The following is a 21,132-nucleotide window of genomic DNA, read 5'->3' as shown; positions in this document are numbered from 1 at the left end:
ATAAAAACTCATTTTCTTCATACTGCATATCTGGAAAAGAGGGTCTCTTGAAATAGTTCTTTTTGTTGGAATATCTAGAACCTAACGTGTTAATTTCATTATCAAGGTTTTTCAGCTATTGTTTCTATGACTTTATCGTCTCTTAACTTTAAATTTCCATTAATCTTTTCTAAAAGATCTTCTGTGATTTCAAGCTTATCAATAAGTTTGGGGAATTTATCTTTTGAAAATTCTGGAAATTTAAATATCGGAAAAATTTTTGTCATTTCAAAAAATATTTAAAAGTTCGTTATCTTTGGGCCAATTATCCTTGACATCTATATATCTTTAAATTCGATTATCTAACTTACCTTTTTTTTTTAGCCCTTCAAAATTATTTTACCCTCAAATAATTTTTTACTCACTAAAATAACTCAATCCGACCCGAATTTTTTTTTTTCAGCAAAAATAATACGGATAATTTTTCCAAAAAAAATATAAAAATAATTCCTTATTATTTTTTTGGAAAAAAAAAATTCTGGATTGAGTTATTTTAAATAAAAAATTATTTGGATGGGTAATCGCTAAAAGAGATTCTGCCCTAAATCGCCATTAACGATTTCAACTTAATTATTTTTCAAAGTTCAGGGGTAATTTTGGCCCTTTTCCGTTTAAATATTGGATGGGTTTCCAATTTTTTATTTTTGTCATTGTAAGAAGAGCTTGGTTTATCCTTAAAAGGTGACTGGTATAATTATTCCGTTGAATTAATCTGTTTATATCTTTATTCTTAGGATCATCCTTGACATCTACTATATCAATCTTAAAAGGTGAGGCGCGCGGTAACAATTCTACCATCTATTGGTAAACTAATTTCCTCTAGTGGGAGAATTATAGATTCAACTACCTTAGTCTTGGTATACCATTTATTGACAATCATATTTTGATAAGTTGGGATTTTACCATTATATCTTCACGTGATCTTTTGTTGTCTTTTAAGTGATGAGTATAACTAGATTCTTATATAACTCGCATGGTTTCAGGACACAATTGATTAAGAGTTAGAGAAGATAGAAATAATGGAGAGAAAAAAAAAAATCAAACAACCAAAATCTGTAGTTTTGACGTAAGAAGAGAAATGCTAAAAGTCAAGAAAACTCTAAATCACTAAAAGTAAAATGGTAAATTAAGCAGGGAAAATTTGAGCAAGTGACAATTTTCAGAAATGCAGCATCATCATTAGGCAGAAGCTGGACCACTAAAAGTGGCTATTGACAGAAGGTACTCGGAATCACCATTAGCAAAAGCTAAATCGCTAAAAGAGATTCTGAATCGCCATTAGCGATTTCAAAATTAAGGGAAATGCATATTTGAAGGAGATTTCACTATTAACAAAAATCAATCTCGAAAAGCGATCCTGGTACTGCATTTCAACTTTCATTAAGTGTACAATTAAGTCGTTAGGGTATAAATAGAACAACTTTTGTAACTTAAAACAAAAAAAAAAAAAAAAAACCTTGTTTGGTAACAAGGCTTGGGGAGCATGGATTCAGCTTTTGCCCGTTGAGATTGAAGATTGTGAATTTGGTTGAGAATTCCTTTAACCTTTTACCTTTCTTTAATTTCATGCTCCCTAATAAATACATCGGTTGTGTATTAGTTATTTCTAGATTTTGGACATGTTTGTGCTATACTTTCATGACTACGGGTTTGATTATTTTCTTGTAGCTTTTGTATTGAATATTTATTTGTCAGATTAGTGTAGAAGGTTAGTAGGTTGCTGAGCGTCCCGTTTATTCTTTCATACTAGTAATTGTAGTATTACTCTTGTAGCTTCTTATCCTTTGATTTCTGCTATTACTATTTGTTGTTTCTCGTGATCATATTAATTTGTGGTATCGCTCCTTTTTTCCAAATTGGTCTATCATGCTTTTTATAGAATACGACTTATTCACTACCGTTATTTCTGTTTTCATACTACTTTGTATTGTTTGTCCTTGTGCCGAGGGTCTACCGGCAACAACCTCTCTACCTCCCAAAATAGGGGTAAGGTTTGCGTACACTCTACCCTCGTCAGACCCCCACTTTATGAGATTTCACTGAATATATTATTATTGCATAACTCACCTCTAAACCAGCTACCAAACGACCCCTCGCATTAGCTAGTTGAAACTAAACAAGAATAACATTTTGATGTCATTTTGGTCCTCAAATTCCTTAAGCACTACCAAATGCATAAACAAACATTATATATCAAGTAAGTGAAGTATAGATATGTTGTGTTTATTGGGTTAGGAGAAAGTAGGTTATCAGATTCCTCATAAACAATAGGAGTGAAGTACAAATGGAGAGCACTCTTTCTGACCCCCCAAAAAAAGTAATACAAATGGAGAGCATTTATTTTGGAGTTCGAAACCTAAATGACCCAAAAAAAGAGCAAATGAACTAAAATACTCCAATAAAAAAAAAGTGGTACCAAAATATGTTTAATGGAGCAATTAGTAGGTTATCAGATTCCTCATAAACAATAGGAGTGAAGTACAAATGGAGAGCACTCTTTCTGACCCCCCAAGAAAAGTAATACAAATGGAGAGCATTTACTTTGGAGTCTGGAAACTAAATGATCCAAAAAAAGAGCAAATGAATTAAAATACCCAATAAAAAAAAGTGGTACCAAAGTATCTTTAATGCAGCAATTTACTGCGTTAAAGGACTTAACCGTAACGACACGGTTAAGTCCAATAGCGCAGTAAATTACTGCGCTATTCTGCTTCTTCTTTTTTGTTTTTGGTTAATTACTCTCTTTCTTTTAAATTTTCACACTTTTTCTGTACTTTAGCCATGGATTAATCATGCTTCGAGACTCCGGAACGTCAATATTTTATATAGAACCCTTGTTTTTTTGTGCGATTAATAATGTTGGCTCAATACATCAAGGATATGCAGTCCGGGTCATTGTTTTAGTGGTTGAAAAGTGCTCGAAGTAAGTTTTTATTTGTAAACTTGTTATCATTAGCTTTAAGTTTTTTAATTTTTAGGCTTAAGGCTAATACCATTCCCTCTACCCTTGCCCTCGCCATCGTCCCCATCCCCCTTTCTCCTCTTAATAAGAGGGTGCTCTAAGCCATGATCATCCCCTCTTCCCCTCGCCCTTGCGCCCTTGAGTATAATGTGCTTCTTTTTGGGATCTAGTCCAGCTTATACGCTCGGAATCTCTTGCTGATCCACATGGGGAGGCGAGACCTCATCCTCATCGGGTGATGTGACCGTGCGCCGAAGGATGAACTCGAAAAATATATAAAAATTAGTACCAATTTTTATTTATATTGAATACATTAATGTTTGTTAAAAAGTCACACCTGTGTATCGACGGGTGCACATTAGGATGTTTTCGTAAAAGTAGGCTCGGGCGGGTCCAAAAGATGCAGGGTGTTACTCGCATGTCTAAATATAAAGTAGTCTCATGGAGGAGATCTTTGAGAGGCTGAAACTGGAGCGGTGTGCTATTCGAGGTCCAAATAAATGTTAAAAAAAATTAAAATAATATTCACCTTATATTGAATAAAATTAAGTTTTACTAAAAATCTTACATGTGGCTCGGTAGTCTCATGAGAAGACACCTGTGGCTCGGTAGACTCCCGAGAAGACACCTGTGGCTCGGCAGGCCCATGAGAAAACGCCTGAGTTGGTAGCTCTGATGGACCCACTGGCGTCGAATCCTAAAATATGAAAATTTTCGAAATAATAAGTAACATATATATTTAAAATAAGTACTTTAATATTTTAAATAAGTATTTTAAATACTAACCTAGACTAAAAACTTGTCGAAGTTAAGATACCTGGGACTATCTGCATTTCTCACTGGCCGCTCCTCCTATAATGATGCGTGAAGCGCTGCCCAATCGATGTCATCACGTATCACGAGGAACATACATTCTGGCTCGGTTGAGATGAAGACTCAGGTATCTCCGCAAGTAGGCGCGCATGCGTAAACGTAGGTGACGACAGTCCAGCTGAGCTGCCATTAGGCTCGAACGGCTGCGGATGGACTGGAATGGGAGTGGCCTCATCTGCCTTATCTACCAGAGGGTGTCCTTTACCACCACGTCCTCTAGTAGCACCGCGTCCTCTGGAAAGCTAGCGCTACATCACGTCATCCCCATCGGCATTTGCACGAAATTTCATCCGCCTCGGCTGTGCTCCCCGTCCGCTTTTACGACGTCCTCCTCGCGCCGCTTGATACTGACCCTCTGGAACAAGATCATGCATGCACCTAATCTCTCCTGCCTACTGGATACCGTCCTCGGATATCCATACCATCTCCCCAGCTATTCCCGCAACCTTGGGGTTAGATATATGGTCTAACCTCAATATGCGCAGTCGTTGTACGGTCACCAGCTGCATTTGTTTTCAACAGTAAAAAATAGTTAATTTTTAAACGTACTAATTAATGCAATTAAATAAATCCAAGTGCGATAAACTTACCAACGTCCCGTACTGCCCCGCGAGTACTGCGTATCCTACATCCCTTGGGGGACGTGAAACGAGTTGCCAATCAAGCGGCGTGTGATCCCATGGTACCAGTGCATGTAATCCATGATGGGAGTAGCATGACCGACCTCCACTAAACTCTCCAATCTGTGCTCCCAACGCTCGAGCTGGACATCCATGAAAGTTAGAAATATATCATCAATGGTCGATCGATCGTTCCGCATGTAGTGTCGTAGCTCATGAAGAACACCGGGAGGGGGGGGGGGGGGGTTATATTCTGTTGATGCCCAAACTATCATAAGACACGGTCTGGCATGTGGTCCTCAACGATGTCCAGGTGTATCAGTGGACACCGCGACCTCCACATGGCCTGACCAGCCCTGCAAAAAGCTAGCAAACCATCCAAAATAGTAGCGTACGGCGTCCATAAAAATTGCTGCATAAAATATAGCTACAAATTAGTGATTAACAAGTAGAAAATAAAATGATTAAATTAAATAGTTTTACCCGTCGTGCGATCAAGCTGGTCTTGGAATAGAAGAATACTGTGGTGCATATCCACATCCCGCTCAAACCATGTCGTCCACCTCCTCACATAGGGCATGTCATCAGGGAGGTCATGCCTAGGTACATCGAAAAGACAACATCCTCTCCCACGGCCATAACTGAAAGCGATATTAAAAAATACGATTTTTTAGTCATTGTTTCAAGAAGTATGTTTACATTAAAGGAACATACACTCAAAATATTACCTGGAGAAGAGCAAAAAATCCACACACATCACTACTATCGCCAATAGACGCTCGGCATAGGTATCCGTAGAGGTATGCCAAACAGCACGGCCCCAGCTGTAGTCTCCCAAACGGTCCAGATGCTCCAAGAAAATCAAATACTGTAAGCTGACATAGGCACCCGATGTGTTCGGGAACAGGATGCCCCCGAATATAATAAGCAGATACAAACAGGCATGACAATCAACAATCTCCTGATCAGTGCAGTCGTGAATAGGAGGATGCCCACACAAATGATCGCAAAGGGCACTAATCTGCACCCGACTCTGTCCCAAAATAGTGGTGGGGCCCCCAGGCACGAAGTGGGTGATCCTAGTCAACTCCGACACCCATGTCCTACTAGGAGAGGTTTAACCCGACTGTATAATAGGCTCCATTTACCCGCAATCCAAATATGACCTCCACATCTTGAAGCGTGATCGTGGCCTCACCAGTGCGTAGATGGAAAGTATGTGTCTCCGGCCTCCACTACTCAATCATGGCTGTAATGAGTGCTCAATCATGCTATACTCGACCAATGGAGACGCAGTGATAGATACCGCCCCCGTACACTATCTCTAAAACTCGGGGGGGGGGGGGTGGGGGCTTGCGTAAAAGAGTCCATGCTCTATGTAGCCTACGGGGACGGAGCCTAGTCCCTATCTCTATAACACCATCCCATAATAGCTAGGACCTATGATTATCTTGCAAAGCAAGTACTAATCTATCGTCGGGCCCGAGTTCGAATCCATGAAGGTGTCACATATGTAGAAACTAAATTATTCATTATTCTTGAAATTAAAGTGAAATTATATTAACTAATTAATCATTTATAGGGAAATTATATTAATGGTGTTTAATCCAAAAATAAGGATACTAACTAATCCTTTATCCGAAAATTATATTAACTAACTAATTCTTTAGTGAAATTTTATTAACGATGCTCGTTTATCGTTCGTTATTCAAAATTTGTGAATTATGATAATTATGTTGTATTATATTTTGTGAATAATTATATCTAATTATAATTTACTTTTTTTTTTCAAGCAAATTGTGCTCTAGTAGGCCAGGCCTGTTAGAACTTTTTATTAATAATTGCATAATGTAAAAAACTTTTCTGGTTAATTATTATTATCTAATTATAATTTACTTAACTTAAAATTATCCTTGTTTTATTGTTTTTCATGTTATACGTGACATATGTATTTTCTCTTTGATTTGTTGACTCTTAAGATGTGAATAAGTATTTACTGGTACGTTATTGAGCATCCTTATATGGTAGGGCTAGTGAGAATCCTTAATTTGAAACAAAAATATTATCAATCAATTAAATACGCCCCAAACACAAATTAGCTAGGGGTTATGTGAATTTAGTACTCATTTACAATTAACATGGGATAAACAATTTCACAAATAAATAGCAAACTAATTTATTTAACGAGAAATTGTATTAACTACCTAATTAATAATTAATTAAATAATTAACACATAAAATTAGATAATTAATTAGCATGTTAACAATTAACATGGGATAAACAATTTCACAAATAAATAAACTAACAATGGCATAATTAACAAATAATATGAGATTACTATATTTTTTCTAATTAAACAATTAACAAATTAACAATTCATAATCAATTAACAACTAATAAATTAAAAAAAAAATACATAGCAGTTGCAAAACGGGCAGTTGTAAAACGAGCCAAAAAATGCAAAAAAATAATCATTTTTCGAAATTCGAGACTATGAAACGTTAAACATGCTTAGAATTATAATGTATTTAACAAAATAATTTGAAAGTTCATAGTAGAATACCTTGATCGAAGCTTGTTGTAGGGTTATCTTAATCGAGTTGTACGTCGCTTTTTTTCAAAATTCGACCTTCGAATCTTGCTCGTTGACTTGAATATACCGAGAATCATTACTTTCCAAACAAACTTTGAATCGAAAATGACGTTTTTGGTTTTGGGACCCGAGCTTTTTGGCCTTTTAATGGCGGTTTGTGTAAATTTTTAAGGGGAAGTGGGGGACCAGTGGTGGAACCCGATGGGTTTTTGTTTATGTTCTTTAACGCAAGGATTTCCTACGTTAAAGGAGAGATGGTCTATTAACGTAGTAAATTCCTGCGTTAAAGGAGTTAACCGTCCTTTACCGCAGGAATTTCCTGCATTAAAGGTACTTTGGTCCCACTTTTTTTTGTTGGGTATTTTGGTTCAAATGCTCTTTTTTTTTGGGTTATTTTGGTTCCGGACTTTGCTTCAAATAGTAACATTCAAGTACAAAACGCAAAAAGGTGTTTCCTACACCTTCAAATTATTAACACTCTAGTGTTTTTATATCTTGTATTTAGAATTTGTTAACTTGATTAATTTAAATTTGCATCAAATAAGGCCCGTTATTATCTATTACTACTAGGAATTTTTCGAGTTTCAAAATTTGAATTCAAAGACCTTTGATTAAACGTGGGAGAATTTTATCCCTCCCATCTTGTAGCAAAGACTTTGGTAGGTAAACCTCCATACCCTTCAAGCAGAAAATAAATCCAACCCCCTCCCAAAATTTTCCTTGTATCTTTGTGACTTTAAAAATGTCATATCAATAAATATAGACTATATTGATGAAGCGTGATGGATATGAATATCCTTTCAAATACTATCAGACTTGTAGAAGGCACACCACGTCTAACATTTAACGGGTTTTTTTTTTTTTTTTTTTTTTTTTTTTTAACGACTTCACATTCTTGTAGTACTCCCTCTATTCCAATTGATGTGACATCCTTTCTTTGGGCCTCGTCATGCATGAAAAGAATGTATCTTTTTATAATTAGAAAACAAGCTTATTTAAAATTCTCCTTTTACCCCCTTAATGAAACGATTTACAACCTTATAAATGATTAATTGTTTTATACCACAAATTTTAAAAGTCTTTATTTCTTTCTTAAACTTTATTCCAAGTCAATCGGAAGGAGTAGTAAGATTTCATTATATATGCATGCCTCAAACAAACATTTTCTGCTAGCAAAATAGTCTCTTTTTGTCATTTCATTTTGGTACACCATCATATATGTGTTGTTGGACTAATTGGAGCTGTGACTAAATTTCAACACACACAATAATGAAGCTATGATTTTATGGTCAAATGCACAGAAAACTCCTTAAATTATCTAAGTTTTTCATTTATCCATCTAAACTAAAGATCTAATAATAACTGACATATACCGAAATTGTACCTCTTGAACCAGTCAAAAATAAAATAAAATGTGTACTTTAAGGTTTATGGACGTATTCGGCCATTATCATTGGTCCAACCTAAAATTATTTGGAGATTAATAAGAATCAATTTGGAAGAGACTTTTGTTTGTTTATACACAGAAAGGAAGTAAGTAAATTTATACACACGCTCCCAAAGTACGTTATTCTTGTGCCAATAAACTATTAAAGAATTAATCATAATGTTGTCTTCATAAAGGCAGTAATGTTTCTATCTATACATGCCAAGATCGGTTAGTAACCCACTAACATAGTAACATGAGAAACCATTAAACCAAAAAGAATTAATTAGTTCATTAAGTGTATGAATCAGTAGTTTGCTCTTTCATTAATCAATTTGAATCATTGATTATTTTCTCAATCTATTACTTATTAATTTATTCTGTTACTTTCATAAAGAATAGGTGGGGCAAATAGACGCAATTAATCTTGTGCTCCACTTTGCAATATTAAGAATATAAATAATACAAATAGAGGGGAAAGCAAAACGAGAGACCCAGGAACTGAAAAAGATGAGCATATTCTTTAGGTTCATCAATGAAAAGGCATAGTAAAGTATTGATTCAAGTTTTAAATTATCAAAACTCAAGTTGGAGGAGAAGGGACTGAAAAGGTAAAAAAGGAAAAACTTTAGGCGCATTGTTGTGATTAATGACATCTTTTTAAAAAGGTTTGTGTCACCTTTTCTTAAGAAGTAATGATGATCTCCTTTATTCTGTTGGACTTTTGGTAAAGGTTGAGGCCTTGAGGGTGTATTTAGTACTTCCTCCATCCCAAAAAGATTATCCTCTTTTGACTTGACATAAAGTTAAAAAAAATAAAGAAAGATTTTTAAAATGTGTGGTCCAAAACAAGCCGTAGATATTTGTGTGGTTGTACATCATCTCATAAAGTTAAATTTTTTAAATATAGTTTTAACAATCTTTTGGGATGATTAAAAAGGAAATGAGGACAATCTTTTTGGGACAGAGGAAGTCGTTTGGAAAAATACATAAAATCCCCCTCCAAAGGAGGAGCCCATTTGGATCGTTCATGACTTTTGACTTATAAATCAAAAGCCATAAGATAGGAATTTTAGTTTATGACTTTTGATTTATTTTTGTTGTTTTGGCTTAAAAATAAGTGTTTAAAAATATTTTTTTATTTTATTCAAATACTACAAAAATACATAAAAGCTACTTTGACTTAAAAACACCTAAAATAAGTCAATCCAAACAAGCTCTTCATTTTTCTCCATTACGTATGAAGATATAACACATATAGAATTAAAGTAGGATATTAAAATTAGGATGATTAAAATAGAGAAATGTTATTGGAGTGCTACGCAATAAAAGGATACCTGGCAAGTTTTACAAAGATGTAAGACAAGTAATGCTATATGAAAGTGAATATTAGGCCTTTAAAATTCACAAGTATCGCAGAAACGTGAATAGTAAAATGGATATGCAGTTGTACAAATTATACAAGACTAGAAAATATCACATTTTGTTGAAAGCATGAATCTATATATATAAAAAAGGAGAGGTATAAGCAATGTGGTTAAGCCAAGTGGCAAGCTAATAACAAGCCACTTGGCAATTTTAAGACAAAGCTAATAAACATTGTAATAAGACTTTTGAATTTGAATAAAAGATTAAAGAAAAAAATTGAATTTGAATGAAAGATAAAAAAATTAAATTTGAAATTAGAGATAAGACTCAATCTTCAAAAGTAGAGTAGATTTCAAACTCTAAACAACATCATAGTCGGATGTTTATCCCTTTTTTCTTTTTTCCATCATCTATTATAATTGTTAGAGTCTGTACATATTTAGTCTCCCATATATTTTGTAATCTTCTATTTTAGGATCCAATATGGTAGAATCCATTAGTCAAATTAGTTCTAATTTGTAGCCTACAATTATGATGTACATGATGTATATTAACCTATGGAATGAATGAAAAACGAGACGGGGAAAATATTCTCTTACATGGTATCAGACTAGGTCTCTCCTAAAACCTAGCAACCTAAACCCAGCCGCCGCCAACTTTCTTGCCTTCATCCTTCGGCTCTTCCTCCTCCCTTTCTCCATGGTGACACCTCGAGTTGCCTTACTGCGACTACGGTCACCAATATCAAATCATGCATTCCTATTGTTCTTGACTATAGAGCGGCCAATCTGATAAGCTGGGCTACCTCTTCAAACCATTGTCGAGCAAGCTTGGTGATCGACCATATACTACCTCCTGCCTCCCTCACCGTGCCACCACCGGCAACGGCAACCGAGAAACTCACTACGAAAGCTCTATAGGAACGGCTAGATGACATTGTTCGTCAATGGATATATGGTACCATATCGAATGATCTTCTCAACACGATCATTCATCGAAGGACTTAACCAGGCATGGAATCGTCTTGTTCATCTCTTTCAGGACAACAAATCGGCTAGGGCTCTTGCTCTTGATGCAAAATTCACCAACACCAAATTGGTGGACTTTCCGAATGTGAAAGCATACTGCACTGGTTAAAGGTCCTTGCGGATAATCTAGCAAACGTTAACTACGAGTTTCAGACGAATGACTTGTGCTTCGTCTTACGCGTGGATTATCGGAGGAATATAAACCTTTTCGAACGACGGTACAACACCGTACTCCTCTCCCCGTCTTTTGACGTTGTTCGGTCGATGCTCGAACTTGAGGAAGACAGCCGTGGCGAGGACACCGTCACGACTACCGGTCGAATGCGCTTTCGTTTCCCACAATGTTAATCCTCATAATTTTTCTAGTAATGGGCGGTCAACAATTAAAAGAATGGTTCTAATAATCGAGGAAATTCTCACAATCGCGGAAGAAGAATAACCGCGGTCGTGGTGGCGGCATGCACGGCCACCGCGGTGGCGAGAAACGAGGCGACGACGGCGGGGCGGTGGCGCGCGCCGACCGGGGCAATGCCGCGCGTCGCGCCGAACAGGGCTGCTGCCCGATCATGGTTCTACCCCCGCCCCGGGGCGGGGGCCTCGGCCGTGGGCCGCCCCATCGTGCCCTACCCCGCCCCCGGCCGCGCGGCCTCGCGGGCAGCGGCGACGTCACGGCCCGGCTCGGTCCAAGGTATTCTCGGTGCTAGTCCTCCTCAGTCATTCTATTCAGCAGCCCCGTCTTCACATGGTGGCTATGCTCCCACAGATATTGATCAAGCTATGCATACAATGTCGTTAAATCCGTCAAGGCAACAATTGGTACATGGACACCGAGCCACATCTCACATGACCAACTCAAGGTACTCTCTCATCTTACTATCAATTGAGCAAAAATAATAACATTGTTGTTGGTAATAGTAACATGATTCCTATTCGTGGTTATGGTCATACTTCCCTTCAAGTAAATCCCTCCCTAACCCTGAAAAATGTTTTACATGCACCTAAACTTATCAAAAACCTTATTTCCGTTCGTAAATTTACTATCGATAATATGGTTTACGGTGAATTTGATCCTTTTGGCTTTTACGTGAAGGATTTCCGGACGGGGACCAAACTCATGAGATGTGAGAGTTCGAGTGATCTTTATCCATTCTTCCAACAATTTCAAGCCATCTCGTCTTCCGTACCATCTGCTTTTAGTGTCATCTCTCCTCATATTTGGCACTTCCGTTTAGGTCATCCAGGGGATGTTATTCTAAGTTCTTTACGTAGTAGTAATTCGATTGAATGTAATAAGGCTCGAAACAATATTTGTCATTCTTGCCCTCTGGGGAAATTAATTAAATTGCCTTTTTATGACTCTCCTTCAACTACTACTATGCCCTTTGACATTGTTCATGATGATTTATGGACTTTTTGTTCTTAGCTCTTACAGTCACGGATATTATGTTTTATTAGTTGACAATTACACTAATTTTCTTTGGACTTTTCCCATCAAAACAAAGTCCCAAGTTTATAATTGTTTCTTGGCTTTCCGGATTTTCATTCGCACTCAGTTTGAAAAAGAAATCAAAACTTTTCAATGTGACAACGGGCGTGAATTTAATAATGGTCCTTTTTATAAATTTTGTGAACAAAACGGGATGCTTTTCCGCTTTTCTTGTCCCCACATTTCCCCACAAAATGGTAAGGTGGAACGGAAAATTAAATCCATCAATAATATTGTTCGTACGCTTCTTGCCTATGCATCTATGCCCCCCTCCTATTGGCATCACGCATTGGCCATGGCAACGTACCTACACAATATTCTCCCTTCTAATCTTAGCATATAAGACACCTACTCACATTCTTTATCAAAAGAATCTATCATACTAAATCTCGAGTTTTGTTGTCTATGCTTTCCTCTCTTTCCTCCACACAAATTCATAAAGCAATCTAGTCACTCGTGTATTTTCCTAGGATATCCTTCCAATCATCGGGGGTACAAATGCTATGATTTATCGAGCCGAAAAATAATCATAGCGGCGTATGTGGTTTGATGAAAGTTCCTTCCCATTTTCACAAATAAATACTCCATCTCTACCTCATTATGAGTTTTTGGGTGATGATAATTCCCATTAAGAATCCGTTTGTTGCGTGACCAGCCCGCTCCACCAATGCAGCCCCTCCCTCTCGGGCAACCCGACCAACGAGCTCGCCACCTCCTGGCTGGCCGGCGTCGCTCAATGCCCGGCGATGCGCTCCCCGGCTGCCCAGTGCTCGCCGGCTCTCCGCCGCCTCAAGCCGCGCCGGCCCGGTCCCGCCTTGTCGGTTTCTCCTTCTCCTCGGCCCCACCACGGCGGCTCCTCCCCTCCTACCCCCCCCGCCGTTCATCACATGACTACACATAGTCGACATGAGATTTTTAAGCCGAACTTGAAATACCATAATCAAGCCTTAAGTGCCACCACTAATTCCGTCTCCCGTTCCGGAATCAGGTTGGTGCCTTTAATGACCGAATTGGAAAAATGCTATGCAAGATGAATATAATGCTCTTATTGATAGTAAGACTTGGGAGTTGGTCCCTCGTCCTCCGAATGCTAACATTATTCGGTCGTTATGGATTTTCGGCATAAAAAAAGTCGATAGTTCTTTTGAGAGGCATAAAGCCCGTCTTGTAGGTGATGGCGGAGTCTCGACGGGAAGGTGTTGATTGTGACGAGACTTTGATCCGGTGGTCAAGCGGCAACTATCCGTGTGGTTCTTACTATTGCTTTATCTCACTCTTGGCCCATTCACCAACTTGATGTAAAGAATGCTTTCTTACATGGCAATTTGAATGAGGCCGTCTATATATATCAGCCTGGGATTTCGGAATCCGGCTCGTCCACGATCATGTCTGTCTCCTGCGTAAGTCGTTTTATGGTTTGAAACAGGCACCACGGGCTTGGTATCAACGTTTTGCTGAATATGTGGCAACCATTGGTTTCTCGCATAGTACATCTGACAACTCTCTCTTCACTTATTGTCGTGGAAAGGACACCTGCTTATATTTTGTTATATGTGGATGATATTATTCTAAGCTGCATCTTGGACTCTCTCGGACTCGGTATTATGTCCAAGTTAGCTACGAATTTGCAATGAAAGACTTGGGTCCGTTGAGCTATTTTTTGGGGATTCTTTGTCTCGAGACAAAAATTCTCTATTTATGTCTCGGTAGTTCTTATGCAGAGGATATTCTTGACGAGAGCGGGCATGTCTGATGTAAGCCTTGCCCCGCTCGGTTGACCACAAAGGCAAACTCAGCGCTTCTTCAAGCGCCCCGTATGAGGATCCTACGAAGTATCGTCGTCTGGCAGGTGCTTTGCAATATTTGACATTGACTCGGCCAGACATATCATACGCCGTCCAACAGGTTTGCTTGTTTATGCATGATCCCAAAGTCCAGCATATGGAAGCATTAAAACGCATTTTGCGTTACATTCGAGTACGATTGATTTTGGCACACATTTATACGGAACATCTCTACGGTCGCTACTATCATATCAGTCTTTGATTGGGAGGATGTCCGGACACTCGACGTTCCACATCGGGTTATTGTGTCTATCTTGGAGATAACTTGATTTCTTGGTCTCCAAGCGCCAACCTACTCTATCTAAATCTAGTGCTTTGGCCGAGTACAGAGGGGTTGCTAATGTTGTCTCTGAATCTTGTTGGATTAGGAATCTGTTGCTTGAACTCAATTGTCCTATTCGTAAAGCAACTTTGGTCTATTGTGACAATGTGAGTGCCATTTATTTGTCTGGGAACCCGGTACAACACCAACGTACCAAGCATATTGAAATGGACATTCACTTTGTTCGTGAGAAGGTTAGACGTGGAGAGGTTCGTGTCCTACATGTTCCGTCCGGTTATCAGTTGTCGACATCTTCACCAAAGGTCTTCCGCGCGTACTCTTTGATGATTTTCGGGACGATCCCTAACCATTCGTAAACCTCCCGCATTGCGGGGGTGTGTTAGAATACGTACATATTTAGTCTTCCATATATTTTGTAATCTTCTATTTTAGGATCCAATATGGTAGAATCCATTAGTCAAATTAGTTCCTAATTTGTATCCTACAATTATGATGTACATGTTGTATATTAACCTATGGAATGAATGAAAAACGGATAGGGAAAATATTCTCTTACAATAATAATAATAATAATAATAATAATAATAATAATAATAATAATAATAATAATAATAATAATAATAATCTATATCTATATCTATATATTATATATAAAATAGGAGAGGTATAAGCAATGTGGTTAAGCCAAGTGGCCAGCTAATAACAAGCCACTTGGCAATTTTAAGACAAAGTTAATATAAATTGTAATACGTAAAAGTTTTGAATTGTTTAATTTGAATTGAAAATATATGTAGATGTATTTGAATTTGAAAATATTAGACATTTGGAGTAAAATTAGATTTCATTAGTTTTAAACTAAAACCCACGGCTGAAGAGTTCTAAATGAGCTAAATGAACTCTTATTATTGCCATAACTTATCCTATCAGATATTATAAAATATATATGTATACAATTTTTTGAAGATTTTTTTTACTGCATTGCATTCTCCATTATTCTTTGATTTGAATTAAAAGATAAACTTTTTAAATATAACAGATTTAAATCCTCCTACATTTATGATCATGATAACATCCGCTTCTACCAAAAAAGAAAAAAAAAGAGTTAATAACTATGGCTTATCAGAACTTATTTGAATAAAATAAAAATAAAAAAATGTTGGGTTATAATGCAGATGTATGTGCAAAAACTTTAATATATATGGTTTAACAATAAATTAAGGTTTAACATTTAAATTGAAGCTATCCAAATCAAATTTCATTATAAGTGATAAGATTCTACAATTTATCAATAATTTTTCATTTTGTACTTTTATTCTTGAATTTGCAATTATTGTATAGTTTTAAAATGAAACTAAAACTTATCCAAATCAAATCTATATATCTACATTTATTCGTTTATATACCTATAAATTTATTGACTATTATAAAACTGATTTTTGGAACTAACAAATGAATGAATAAAGCAAAGAAGGTTAGGAGAAGGTTAAAAAAACAAGGCTAAGGAAGGGTAATGACCTCTCCATTTAGTATTAAAAAAATTGGATTTATCTCATCGGTTCCTAATATTTTTCTCAACTCAAATATATAAATTATAAGATAAGGATCTTTTGGAATCCTATCTAACAAATTGATATGATATTTGAATTTGAATTTAAATGAAATTTGAGTTGGAATGAAATTTCAATTTCTCAACCTCTTCTATATATACCCGGACTTTTTCCTCCTCCAACTCTATTCGTGAATTTTATATTTCTTGCACTATTCATATTCTTCATTTCTTAGAAACTTAATCAATTTTAATGTTTTCATATTTTTTATATGCGGATGGGTGATGTACGTATTGTAGAAAAGGATGTTACTGAGAACCATTCTTTCTATACTATATCCAAGCCTGGACTCAAGTAAGTAGTGTTCTTGATGTAATTATGGTTTTGTTCGTTGGATTTTTGATAAAAATGAATACATCAGATTGCGTAAAACAGAAAATCACTTTCTTATTAAAACAATTAATTGGTATTTGAGTTGGCACTTTTTAAGGCTAAATTTTGTTACTATTTTTAAATTATATTTTTATTAACACTAAAATAATAATGTTTGTTCCAAATGTTTGTGTTGTTTAATTTTGTGTATGGACAAACATTATTCAAATCTATTTGTGTAGACTTTTTTTTTTTTTTTTTTATTTGGTCATGAAAGATTTACTCTAAATTTCGCTCTTCAAGAGAAATATATACGGATCCGAAGATCTTTGTGATGGACGAAGATGTACAACGAATACTTTTTTTTGATTCCATAGAAGATGATAATTGCATCTCTTATTTATGTTTTTAAAAATTGAATTTCATATTGTTTATAAGGTTAGATGCTCTTCTCTCGCCTTAATTTCTATTCATTTATTATTATTTCTTAAAGCTTGCTCTACACTCGGGTATTCGTTGCATATTTAATTTTTAACCAACTCTCTTTATTTTTGAACTTTTTGTTTATTCATTTTCTCTCTCGGATTTTCAGAAATTGTTGGATAAATATAATTCATAAAACGTTTTCAATATGCTAATTCATTACTAAGGTTGATCCTTGGGAATCCAAGCATTAGCCTTTTATCATCTTTAATGTTCTTAGTAAATTCAATACTAAAATCACCAATTTAAGGAAAAGAAAACAATAAAGAATGTAATTTCAAGAAACAAATCTTAAGTCTCTGGCATTAGCCAATAAGGATTAAAGAATATTTCCTCTCAAAAATATTTGGGCAAAGAATGCTAAAACAAGTGAGTAGCAAGTACTATAAAAGTAAAAAGAAAACATTGCATGTGCAATAGATAAGAAAATAAAGTAAGACATTCGGATTAGAAATTGCAATAATTTGATGATGAACATATAATAAAACTATTGTACTCTTTTCCTTTGTATGTTTATTGATTTGGTTTTCATTTACATTCCTTCTTTCTATTATTTTTTTCAACGGGAATGGGCTTAACATTATTTTAAATTTCTAAGGTAAAGAAAAAAAACAGAATAATAATAGAAAATTATTTTTTTTTTTTTTTTTGTGAATGTATATGATAATGGACTTCAACATAATTTACATGTACAAATGCTTAAAGAATTATTACTAAAAAATTAATTAGTATATCTTATTTAAATATATTGTGCTTATTTTTTATTTATCAATTTAAATTGTGTAAATTCTAGGTTTTCTAATTACAAATTTTTGTCAATTGCTTAAGAACACCCCCCCCCTTTTTTTTTTTTTTTCTTATTCAATAGAATTGAAATATTTTCTCCTTTACTATGTGCAGGAATATATGACAAAAGATCTAATAAGTTTCAATAAAATATATTTATATATATGTGTATGGGTGATGATATTTAACCAAATGACTTATTTTAAAATCACATGGCAAGTTTTGAATAATCTAGGCAGGCAATGGAATAACATGGAGTATAGTTCTTGAATACACACGAGCATATATTTTTTTTTTTATAAGGATGGTATTTTTGATATATGAAGTTATATCTTGCGCATATATTTTTGGGTGGATTTGCAATCAAATGCAATATGTAAGTTTGCTTCCAAATCACATCATTCTATTAATTTCCTAAAAAAAATAATAATAATAAGAAGAAGAGAAGGATGCTAAATTAGATATATGAAGAATTTACGGTCACTTATTTGGTGAAGTGATACAAAGTAAAATGCGCTACTATTAGATGGTCCGTGTTACTGTAAGAGAGAATAAGTAAAATAATCTTGAAACATTGTGATATCATGCAAATTGGGGTTGTGGGGGAAAAGAGGGGGGGGGGGGTGGTGGTGGTTGTGAGGGCGATTAGATGATGTTATTTATTGAGAAAAAAAAAAGAAAAAAAAAAGAAAAAGAAAGACTAAATGAGTTATAGCTCATACTTCACTCAAAATGTTTGCCTAATCTTAGTACTTCTAAGACTATAAATTTATTAGTATTGAAAGATAATTATTTTGCAATCATATTATGATGAAAAAATTATATTACGAACAAGAGTGTATGACCAAAGACTTAATAAATAGAACCAAAAATAAAAAATTCGGATATAAAATGAATTTAAATTACCACATTAAAAATTGAAAATATACATTAATTTTTAATGCAGGCAACTCTAAACACATAGCTTTCATAAGTTCTTTTTGCTTTCAAAAATAACATTTAGAGGTGAGTTACTTAACTATAGTTTTGTCAAATAAACCTTTTCTTTTTTTGTAATGATATGATTTTTTTATGTCATAGATCAATAATTAATCGGGATTGTATGATGAACAAAGTTAATCATAATAAGATTTAGAGTTTATTAAATTAATATAATCTCGTGTTCAAATAAGTAATATTGTAATTTAATATTTCACAGAATTTCTTTAAATATGTCAATGTATAGAATAGTTTTTGTATATCAAATAAATAAGATAATAATTTTCTATGATTAGTTTCATTTAATCACGCCATGTATCCAGCGAGAATGGAAATCTTAGTACTATATAAAGGATAAATAAGGTTGCTTGATATCGTTTTAGTCATGCCAACGTAGATCTCCGAACATACTGTGACTGTGAAATCGCGATAATTGCCAAGTGTTAAACAAGAATGAGGTAACATTAAGTCACATGAAAGAAAATCGACTCGATAGACGGTCTCTTAAAATCCATATAGATTCACAGAGAAGTAAAATCAAAAGATTCACACATGCATGCCATACCAATTAATTAGGTGTAAAGCTCATAGTCATGTTGGTAAACTAATATTAGGCCTAATGTTTGCTAAACTAATATTAGGCCTAATGTTTGCTATAACCTTTTTTGATGTTGTCAGAGATTTGTATATCAACATAAATATATATAAAACTTACAATATTATAGTGCCTATACTATTTCCTTCGGTCCATATTATATGGTATTTTTAGCTTTTATATTTAGTTCAATATAAATGATTTTTCACGTAATAAAGAAGATATTAATTTTTTTTTCAAACTACCCTTATTTAGATAAGTAGATTTTTACACAACCAAAAAATCATATTAAATATGTAACGACCCAATTGGTCGTTTTGAATTTTAGAACCTTTTTTTTCCTATTTGAGAATTTTTGCAGGTTTATTTGATGATTTATGACTTGCGAGTATGGGTGGCATGAGTCCCACGGGACTCAGGAGCGTTTCGCAGCATTTGAACCTAAACTAGTGGCTTATCATAGAGTTGATTAAAGTCAACATTTGAGTAAACGAGTTCGGATTCATGATTTGAAGGCACCAATGGGTCGTTGATAATTTTGAATTGTGCTCAAATTTTGGTTAGATTCGGAGGTGTTTCGAGCGAATTTGGAACAATTTAAATTGTATTACGGGAGAAAAATAAAGAATCGACCCCTCATTTGGTTTATTAGTGGCCAAAAGAGTAACTCGACCACATGGTTAGGTCCGTATCGTCATTTATGACTTATAGAAACTGATTTCGTCCAATTCCGAGTCTGTTTGATTTATTTAGGACCATTTTGAAAGTTGTTGATTTTCGCTGGTGTGAGTTGTTCACCGTGATCGTGAGCGTTTTAGCTGCAATCGCAATGAGGAAAAACATTTCCCAAAAAATCTGTTTTGCTATCACATTCCTCCACATCGCGATCGCAATGAAAAAATTGGTTGGCAATGTATAAAATTGACAGATTTTGGAATTTTCATTATTCCAACATTTTGAGAGTTAGGAAGCTCGGATTGAGGCGATTTTTACCTGCAATAGAGGGGTAAGTGAATTGTCACTCAAATCTATTATTATTTCTTGAATCTAATCTTGGTTTTATCATTTGAATATGAAATCAAAGAGGAAATTGAGTTTTGATTATCCAAATGGAAATTTAAGCATAGATTTGAACTTGTACGGTTATGTAACGACCTGTTTGGTCGTTACGGACTTTTCTTCTCTTTCCCCAAATACCCCTTGTTCAGGTTCACGCCAATGGTCATTACGCGTGGGAATTTCGGGTGAGAGTGACCTTTAATCGATTTTAGAACCTCTGCTTAGAAAATTTGAACGTTGATCCGCTGGTGATGAGGGGTCGCTTCGCTTAAGCGCAATGGTGATCCATCTTTTGCGTAGGCGGAAGTCTTGAAAAAATTAATGAACCCGTGTCTGCGGACTACTATCCGCAGGAGCGGGATCGAGTAGGCGAGTGATTTCCGCATAAGCGAACGGCCCAGATACGACCTAGCATTTAAATTCCCCGTTTTACGGATTGGAGCCCATGTTACCATGATTTCATTATTCAATAAGTGTTTGATTTCGGAGCTCGTAAATCCTTGGAGAGATCTAAATCTATCTCGTATCTCATGCTTGTCCTCGTCTTTCTTTGTTTTGAGGATAAGTTGAGATTCTTGAGATTTGGGGGAAACTCTTGTGATTTATAAAATCCTATGTAGGATAATGGTGTCTTTAATTAATCTAGTGGGTGTCTAGGAATAATAATCTATTGTTTAACTTGGGGAACTAGTTTCTAACTTAAATCTCTATTTCTATAAATGGATTTCTCAAATGGGTTAGTGTATGGTTTCTTAGAAAATTAGGGGGTTTTGGTAATGAAAATAATGG

This window comes from Lycium ferocissimum, chromosome 12 (assembly GCF_029784015.1).
Source record: "Lycium ferocissimum isolate CSIRO_LF1 chromosome 12, AGI_CSIRO_Lferr_CH_V1, whole genome shotgun sequence".
NCBI classification, from domain to species: domain Eukaryota; kingdom Viridiplantae; phylum Streptophyta; class Magnoliopsida; order Solanales; family Solanaceae; genus Lycium; species Lycium ferocissimum.
The sequence above is the reverse complement of the archived record's forward strand: the minus strand, read 5'-3'. Positions refer to the sequence as shown.